Source organism: Tachyglossus aculeatus, chromosome 5 (genome assembly GCF_015852505.1).
Source record: "Tachyglossus aculeatus isolate mTacAcu1 chromosome 5, mTacAcu1.pri, whole genome shotgun sequence".
Lineage (NCBI taxonomy): Eukaryota > Metazoa > Chordata > Mammalia > Monotremata > Tachyglossidae > Tachyglossus > Tachyglossus aculeatus.
The window spans coordinates 1,737,078-1,746,918 of NC_052070.1; the positions used below are offsets into that span (position 1 = coordinate 1,737,078).

The 9,841-nt window shown below is 48.4% G+C and overlaps 1 non-coding gene across 1 annotated transcript; it reads left to right on the top strand.

Moving 5' to 3' along the window:
* Positions 1-9,473: 9,473 nt before the first annotated feature.
* Positions 9,474-9,611, top strand: LOC119929321. Its single transcript, XR_005451451.1, has one exon. It is a non-coding gene; the product is annotated as a small nucleolar RNA SNORA7 (small nucleolar RNA).
* Positions 9,612-9,841: the final 230 nt, after the last annotated feature.

Genomic DNA, 9,841 nt, shown 5'->3' on the forward strand with positions numbered 1-9,841 from the left:
GGAAGAAGAAAGGGAGCAGAGAAAGGGAGCAGAGGCAGGGTGATTCAGAAGGGAGTGGTAGAAGAGGCAAAGGGGTGGGCTTAGTTGGGGAAGGCCTCCTGGAGGAGATGTGCCTTCAATAAGGCTTTTTAGTGGGGGGAGAGTAAATGGCGAATTTGAGAAGGGAGCGCGTTCCAGGCCAGGGGCAGGATTTGGACTAGGGGTCGGCCACAAGACAGGTGAGATTGAGGCACAGTGGGAATGTTAGCATTAAAGGAGCAAAGTGAGCGGGCTGGATTGTAGTAGGAGAGTAGCCAGGTGAGGTAGGTGGGGAATAGGTGATTGACTGCTTTAAAGCCAATGGTGAGGCGTTTCTGTTTGATTTGTAGGTGGATGGGCTACCACTGGAGTTTTTTGAGGAATGGAGTGACGTGTCCTGCATGCTTTTGTAGAAAAATGATCTGGGCAGCGGAGTGAAGTATAGATTGGAGTGAGGAGAGACAAGAGGCTCTCTTGGAGAAGTAGCATGGCTCAGTGGAAAGAGCACAGGCTTGGGACTCAGAGGTCATGGGTTCGAATGACGGCTCCACCACTTAGCTGTGTGACCTTGGGCAAGCCACTTAACTTCTCTGTGCCTCAGTTACCTCATCTGTAAAATGGGGATTACAACTGTGAGCCCCACGTGGGACAACCTGATCACCTTGTATCCCCCCCAGCGCTTATAACAGTGCTTTGTACATAGTAAGCACATAACAAATACCATAAAAAAGAGGCTGGGAGGTCAACAAAGAGGCTGATGCAGTAATCCAGGTGGGATAGGATGAGTGATTGTATTAATGTGGTAGCAGTTTGGCTGGAGAGGAAAGGACAGATTTTAGCGGTGTTGTGAAGGTGGGACCGACAGGATTTAGTGATGGGTTGAATACGTGGGTTGAATGAGGAAGAGGAATCAAGGATAATGCCCAGGTTCCAGGCTTGTGAGACAGGAAGGGTGGTGGTGTCATCTACAGTGTTGGGAAAGTCAGGTGGAGGATGGAGTTTGCGTGGGAAGATGAGGAGTTCTGTTTTAGGTGTGTTAAGATTAAGGTAAGAGCAGGACATCCAAGTAGGGATGTCTTGAAGTAAAGAGGAAATGCAAGGCTGCAGAGAGGGAGAGAGATCAAGGCTGGAGATGGAGATTTGGGTTTCATCTGTATAGAGATGGTAGTTGAAGCCATGAGAGTGAATGAGTTCTCCAAGGGAGTGGGTGTCGATGGAGAATAGAAGGGGACCCAGAACTGAACCTTGAGGGACCTCCACGATTAGGGGTGGGAGGCTGAAAAGGAGTCCCCGAAGGAGACTGAGAATGAATGGCCAGAGAGATAGGAGAACCAGGAGAGGACAGAGTCACTGAAGCCAAGGTTGGATAACGTTGCCAGAAGAAGGGGGTGTTCTACAGTGTCGAAGGCAGCTGAGAGGTTGAGGAGGATCAGGATGGAGTAGAGGCTGTTGGTTTTAACAAGAAGGAGATCACTGGTGACCTTTGAGAGGGTGATTTCTGGGGAGCTAAGGGGACGGAAGCCAGATTGGATTGGAGGGGGTCAAGGAGAGACCATTTTGCAGATGAGGTAACTAAGGCACAGAGAAGTGAAGTGACTTTGCCCGAGGTTACACAGCAGACTAGTGGCAGAGCCAGGATAAGGACCCAGGTCCTTTTGACTCCCAGGCCTGTGTTCTATCCATTAGGCCATGTTGTGGATGGTAATTCATTCATTCATTCATTCATTCAATCATATTTATTGAGCACTTACTGTGTGCAGAGCACTGTCTTAAGCACTTGGAAAGTACAATTTGTCAACAGATAGAGACAATCCCTACCCAACAACAGGCTCACAGTCTAGAAGGGGGGAGACAGACAACAAAATGAAACAAATAGACAGGCATCAATGGAATCAAAATAAATAAATAGAATTATAGATATATGCACATCATTAATAAAATAAATAGAATCATAAATATATACATATATACACAAGTGCTGTGGGGCAGGGAGGGGGGTAGAGCAGAGGGAGGGAGTTGGGGCAATGGGTAAGGGAGGAGGAGCAGAGGAAAAGAGGGGCTCAGTCTGGGATGGCCTCCTGGAGGAGGTGAGCTTTCAGTAAGGCTTGGATGGGGAGAAATGTGCTATTTGGCAGATGTGAGGAGGGAGGGCATTCCAGGCCAGAGGTGAGACATGGACCGGGGGTCAACAGCTGGACAGGTGAGAATGAGGCCCAGTGAGGAGGTTAGTGGCAGCAGAGGAGCGGACGGTGCTTGCTGGGCTGGAGAAGGGGAGAAGGGAGGGGAGGTAAGAGGGAATGAGGTAGGGGAGGTTTGCCTGGAGGTATCTAGGAGGCCTTGAAGGGGTGGGGGATGCAATTTGGTGAATTTGAGTGGGAGGGAGGTCTCTGAAGGGGTAACGGTACTCTTTAGGTCAAAGATATGTGTCCTGACCCTCACTAGACATCGGGCAGGGTAAGGAAAAGGAATCAATCAATCGATGGTATTTATTGAGCACCTACTGTGTGCAGTGCCCTGTGCTAAGCGTTTGGGAGAGAACACTCCAACAGAGTCGGTAGACACATTCCCCACCCAAAAGGAGCTGGCAGTCTAGAGGAAGAAACGGCTACCCGCCTGTCTGGAACCTTGTCAGCAGGACTGATGGATGGTTGGGTGGGCTTGAAAGTACTGTCAGTGGCTTCTGCCTTCTGCAGCATGCTGCTCCCTGTGTCCCCCAGACCCCCAGACCCCTGGGCTAGTAGAGTCATTTCTGGGAACGGTTGGGTACCTCCTAGCCCAGAGGACCACAGGGGGGAAAGCCAGTGATCGGGGCAAGGCATGTCCTGTCTCAGAAACCGAGAGCCCCCAAGGGGGCCTCAGATTCTGTGGGGCCTCTGGCTCCCACTGCCAACGTTATCCACTCTACGCTCCTCACCTCTCCTCCTTGTGATGCTGCCCCCACCCCCGCCCCCACTCCAGGAAAGACCCCGTTCCCACGTCGGGGGAAGTGGGCTGGGCTGGGCGAGGGTCCAGAAACCACGCCTGTCACCAAACAGAAGACAGCCAGTCAGTGAGACGCAGGCTGATGATGGTCTCCATGGCAACTAGAGCTGCTTTGCCATAATTACTTGTTTTGTCCAGACTTCCAGCCCCACCTCCACCCAACCCTTAGCTGAGAACCGGCTGGCATGATAAAGGAGAGAAGACAAAGGGTGTGCTATGCACCCTCAAGGGCAGGGGACAGGGGGCACGGAGGCAGGGATCAGAGGGTAGGGAACGGGATGGGGCAGGATGGCAGGGGATGGAAGAAGAGGGAAAGGGGCAGAGGATGGGGGAAGAGGGTGAGGGGCAAGAGGCAGACAGTAGGGAATAGGGAAGGGGCAGAAGACAGGGGGCAGAGGGCAGAATCAGTCAATTGTATTTATTGAGCACTTGCTGGGTGCAAAGCACTGTACTAAGTGCTTGGGAGAGTACAATTTAAGAACAGACAGACACATTCCCAGCCCACGACGAGCTTACCGTCTAGAGGGGGAGGCAGTCATTAAGATAAATTAATCAATGACAGATATGGATATAAATGGTGTGGGGCTGGGAGGGGGAGATGAATAAAGGAAGCAAGTCAGGGTGACACAGAAGGGAGTGGGAGAAGAGGAATGAAGGGCTTAGTCAGGGAAGGCCTGTTGGAGGAGATGGGCCTTCAATAAGGCTTTGAAGAGAGGAGAGTCATTGTCTGTTGGATAGTAACTGTCTGTGAGATACATTCCCTCCACACACAGTAAGTGCTCAATAAATACAAATGATTGACTAACAGACTGCCCACAAGGAGTTTACAGTCTAGAGGGGGACTAACAGAGTTTAATAAATCCGATTGATTGATTGGACCAGGTCCCGGGCAGAGGGGTTTCATAACAGATGAGTCTTGTCCTCTACCTGTGTGGAGTAAATGGGCCTCCAGGATGAGTGAGGAGTCTCAGTGTGGGCCCCGACGTGGAGAGCTCCAGGAGATTGGGAGCAGGGAAGCCCAGGTGTGGACGGGGAAGCAGAGTAGTTGAAGGGGAAGGAGAAGCACAGGAAATTAATTAATTCAATTGTATTTTTGGGTGCTTACGGTGTGCAGAGCACTGGACTAAGCACTTAAAATCAGTCAAGATTTCATGTTTGCCTCTAAGGAGGAAACAGGGTGGTGCCATGCTAGTGGAGCTGATTTCTGTTCAAGCGACCTGTGAGAAAGACCAATTATCCTGACGCAAATCCTGCGTAGGATTTTGAGAGCACACCTTTCAGTTGAGATGGAATCCATTTCATTTGACATAATAATAATAATAATAATAATAATAATAGTAGTAGCATTTGTTAAGCACTTCTATATGCAAAGCACTGTTCTAAGTGCTGGGGAGGATACAAGGTGATCAGGGTGTCCCACGTGGGGCTCACAGTCTTAATCCCCATTTTACAGATGAGGGAACTGAGGCCCAGAGAAGTTAAGTGACTTGCCCAAAGTCACACTGCTGAGCGGTGGCAGAGCCAGGATTAGAACCCATGACCTCTGACTCCCAAGCCCGTGCTCTTTCCACTGAGCCACGAGCTGTCCATTTCCTAATTCCAGGAAGTGCTGACTTGCTCCAGAGAACAGTGTTCTGGCCCCTGAACTGGACACTGCTGCATCATAGAAAAATGACTTTTGGCTATAAAACTGGACAGGAAAGCAGCAGATCAGACACTTGGGTGTTTCGGGAACTTATTTACCCTTTGGAGTTTCCTAAGGCTCTAAGAAAGGAAGCAATTGGGTCCAGGTGGCACCAGAACACCCCTGCCAAAATGCGCAAACGTGGTCTGGTCAGTGCCTGTGGTTTCATCGGGACAGCTGGAGAACTGAGGGAAGCGTCCCAGTCTTGGACTGGGAGCCCCATGTGGGACAGGGACTGTGTTCAAACTGATTATCATCTCATGGCAACGCCGTGCTTAGACCAGTGCTTGACACATAGTAAATACTTGAAAGGAAGAGAGGCAGTGTGGTCTAATGGCTAGAGTATGAGTCTAGGAGTCAGAAGGACCTGGGTTCTAATCCTGTTTCCAACACTTGTCTGCTGTGTGTGTGCCCTTGGGCAAGTCATTTAGCTTCTCTCTGTCTCAGTTACCTCGTCTATAAAATGAAGTTTAAGATTACAAGCCCATGTGGGAGATGGACTGCATCCAACTTGATTAGCATGTATCTTTCCCAGCGCTTGGAACAGTGCCCGGTGCATAGTAAGCACTTAAATACTATAAAAAAAAAATACCCTTTAAAAAAATTAAAATAAAACCTTCACTTTTTTCTGAGCCCCATAACCGTTGCCATAACGACTCTCCGTGGTTCACATTTCCCTCTCAGCCCTGCTTGGCCACAGAGTCCTCCCACTGTAGGTTGATTATTCATATCACACAGTCAGATTCATTCCCGTTGGATAGACAGCCTCGGATGGCATTGACTGCGGGGCTTCCTGCTGTGGAGATGGGGTGGTTTGAACATGTAGAGTATAAGCTTCTTATGGGAAGGGAACGTGTCTGTTCATTGCTGTACTGTACTCTCCTGAGCGCTTAGTATGGAATGAATGAACATGTGGGTGCTCTCAGGGAAGCGTGTCTGAGTGTTTCTATGGATACATCAAAAAACGTGTCCCCCTTGACAGGGAAACTGCAGCAGAAAGAAGTTCAAAGATTCATTCTAACACAAAGATTGCATCTACTGAGAGCTCACCTCCTCCAGGAGGCCTTCCCAGACTGAGCCCCCTCCTTCCTCTCCCCCTCCCCATCCCCCTGCCCTACGTCCTTCCCCTCCCCACAGCACCTGTATCTATGTTTGTACAGATTTATTACTCTATTTTACTTATACATATTTACTATTCTATTTATTTTATTTTGTTAATATGTTTTGTTTTGTTGTCTGTCTCCCCTTTCTAGACTGTGAGCCCGTTGTTGGGTAGGGACCGTCTCTATATGTTGCCAACTTGTACTTCCCAAGTGCTTAGTACAGTGTTCTGCCACACAGTAAGCGCTCATTAAATATGATTGAATGAATGAAGGAATGGTATTTGTTGAGCGCGTACTATGTACCTGATTGAATGAATGAATGAATGAATGGTATTTGTTGAGCGCTTACTATGTCCCGAGCACTGGTCTAAGCACTGGGGTAGATACAAGGTAATCAGGCTGTCCCACGTGGGGCTCACAGTCATAATCCCCATTTTACAGATGAGATAACTGAGGCCCAGAGAAGTGAAGTGACTTGCCCGAAGTCACCAAGCTGACAACTGGAGGAGCTAGGATTGGAAACCATGACATCTGACTCCCAAACCGGGGCTCCTTCCATTAAGCCACTCTGCTTCTAGGAAGTTTATCGTGAGGGGTCGGGAGAGGACTACAGAATCTGTCAAGGCCCTGCAGCCAGTTCATTCTTCACTGCACTTGGGTTCAATATATATCTATAATTCTATTTATCTATTTTGTTGTGATTGATGTTATTGTTTTGTTGCCTGTCTCCCCCTTCTACACTGTGAGCCCATTGTTGGGTAGGGATTGTCTCTATCTGTTGCCAAATTGTACTTTCCAAGCGCTTAGTACAGTGCACTGCACACAGGAAGCGCTCAATAAATACGATTGATTGAATGAATGAATGAATGAATGAATCCAAACAGGACGTTTGAGCCAGAGAGTTGAAAAATGGATAGTTTTGGCAATGCCCCAATAACTCGCTTTTGAGGAAAATGGATTATTTTGGGTGGGAAGGCATAATCCGGATGGGTTGTCTGTGGAGATTGGCTTCCTTGGGAAACTACTCAATTCTTACATGAAGCATAACATCACAAGGGACCACATTTTTGTGTGCCCCATATGGCTGGGACAGTGGATCTCACACTGGCCTTTCCATCACCTCCCCTTCCCTCCCCTCCCCCACACACTAACAGGTGAACGTCACCATCAGTTGTGGCTTCTTCAAATTAGAAGGACATGTCGCTAATTCTTCATTTCACTTTGCCCATGTTGGTGAGGCAGGAACGGGGTCTCAGGAGTCGTAGCTGACCCGCCGGATGCCCAGCACACACTGTCAGCCCATCTTTGATGTTCCAATTTATTGGAGACATTTGGAAGGAGAGGAGAATTGAGTGCGAAAGGAAGCACAGCATCTACAGCATAGCAAACAGCCACCCAGAGGGGAGCCAGCAACCTTATCCCCTTCAATAGGACTTCATCTGCTTTGCTCTTAGAAAGAAAACGGGGAACCATTCAGTCTGATTTTCTATGGTTGTATAGACAAAGTTCCCGGTTTTGGAGGCAGAACAGCTAAGGTGATCTGCTAACGGAGTGAGAACGCTCACTGTTGTTTTCCCGTCACTAGGCAAGAGATGCAGGAGGTGAAGCTAAACCGCATGGGGTGGCTGGGTGGCTAGGTGGGTGGTCTCCATCTGTGCCCACTGCATCTCCCTCCGATGGTTTCTTTCCCATTGCTTTCAATCTCAATCAATCGTATTTATTGAGCGCTTACTGTGTGCAGAGCACTGTACTAAGCATTTGGGAAGTACAAGTTGGCAACATATACAGATGGTCCCTACCCAACAGTAGGCTCACAGTCTAGAAGTCACAGTCACTCATCTCTCCTCGTCCAAAAAAGGCCCTCTCTGGACCCCACTGCACCATCCAACTATTCCCCCATTTCCCTTTACCCATTCTAGTTCAAATTCTCCAACAGATCTTGTGCACCTGATACTTCTTCCTCTTCTCCGACTCCCTCCTTCACCCCTACAACTTGGTGTCTGTCGCCTTCAACCTACTGAGACTGCTCTCTCCAAGGTCACCAATGACCTCCTTCTTGCCTCATCTAATGGCTTCTACTGTGTCCCAGTGCTCCTTGGCTGTCGTTGATGCTGTAGACTCCCCCCTCTCACCCTCCATCCCCCCGCTCCCACCCTTCTCCTAACAACACTATCTAACCTTGCTTTTTCTGACTCAGTTACCTCCTGGTTCTCCTCTTACTTCTTTGGTCAACACTCCTCAGTCATTTTTGCAGGCTTTTCCTCTCCCTAACTGTATGTGTCTCTCAAGGTTCTGCTCCAGGTCCATTTCTCTTATCACTTTACACTCACTTCTTTTAGGGAGCTCACAGCTCTCACCCGCACCCTTGGCTTCAACTACTGCCTCTATGCCAACCTCGCTACCCCTCCTTCTCTGTCATCTCGTATCTTCTCCTGCCTCCAGGGCATCTCCACTTGGATGTCCGGCCAGCATCTCAAGCTCAGTATGTCTAAAACTGAACTAGTCTCCCTCCATCACTGAGGCCCGTAACCCTGGCATTCTCCTTGAGTCCTCTCTCTCTTTCAATGCCCATATTTAGTCTACTACCAAATTCTGTCGACTTTCCTCTATAACATTTTCTGGACTTGCCTCTCCCTCTCCAGCCAAATGGCCACCACCCTGGTCCAGGCCCTCATTTCTCACTTCAGCCATTGTTTATCTTCGTGGCTGAGTGTAAAGAGCATGGGAGTCAGAGGTCGTGGATTTTAATCCTGGCTCCGCCACTTATCAGCTATGTGACTTTGGGCAAGTCACTTCACTTCTCTGTGCCTCAGTTCCCTCATCTGTAAAATGGGAATTAAGACTGTGAGCCCCACATGGGACAACCGGATTACCTGGTATCTACCACAGTGCTTGGCACATAGTAAGCACTTAACAAATACTGTTATTATTATTATAATATCAACCCAGCTCTTAGTACAGTCCTCGGCACATAGTAGACAACAAATACCACAATTAGTATTATTATTACTACTGTATCAACCTCCTTGTTTCATTCAATCATATTTATTGAGGGCTTACTGTGTGCAGAGCACCATACTAAGCGCTTGGGAGAGTATGATATAACACAGTGAGCTTACAGTCTTCTCTCCCAGTCTCTAATCTCTCCCCTCTCCAATCCATACTTCACTCAGCTACTTGGGTTCATCTGCAGGGGCTGCAGATGTAGATTTAGGAATCATATTTTCTGCAAACTCTCAAAGGCAGTTGGTACTCAGCCACGAGCCTTTAGAGTGTTTTCTTTTCATCCAAGACATTATCAATCATTAGTATTTGAGCACTTACTGTGTGCAGAGCACTGCACATAATAAATGATTGAATTTTTTCTTATTTGAACATAGCGACCTCCGTGTGCCCTATGAAATGATGGGCCAGAAATGGAAATGATGGCACCTTTATTCCTGTCATAAAGCATGTGATTAATGCTCGACTGGTTGAAAAAAAGATATACAGGAAGTGGCATAAAACCCTTTAGGGAGGACTAATTAAATTTGGAGTTCCACATTTAGCCCCTCCAGAATGAACAGGTGAGTCAGCCTCCCCATGGTAGAACTCAGCATTTCTGACATATGGTCCTTCCTCCTCCCTGACCCTCTGACTGTGGCCATTGGGTTATTAAAGACCACCTAGAAGTTGGGGGGGGGGTCCCCCTCTCAGGGTCACACCTGGAGAGTTTCCAGTACTCTACCAGTTTCGGCAATGGGAGGAAGAGTCAAGCAGAGGCCTACCCATTCCATTCCTAGCTGGGGCAGTGGCTAGCGAGTGGGAGGCCACCTACTCCAAGTCAAAACTCACCCGTGCTGGGCCCGATGCAGGGGCATGGGAGAGAGTCATTCATTCAGTCATATTTATTGATACTTACTGTGTGCAGAGCACTGTACTAAGTGCTTAAATATTCTAAGGAGACTCCCACCGCATGGGCTGCATAATAATAATAATAATAATGATAATAACTTTGGTATTTGTACTGAGAGCTCACCTCCTCCAGGAGGCCTTCCCAAGCTGAGCCCCCTCC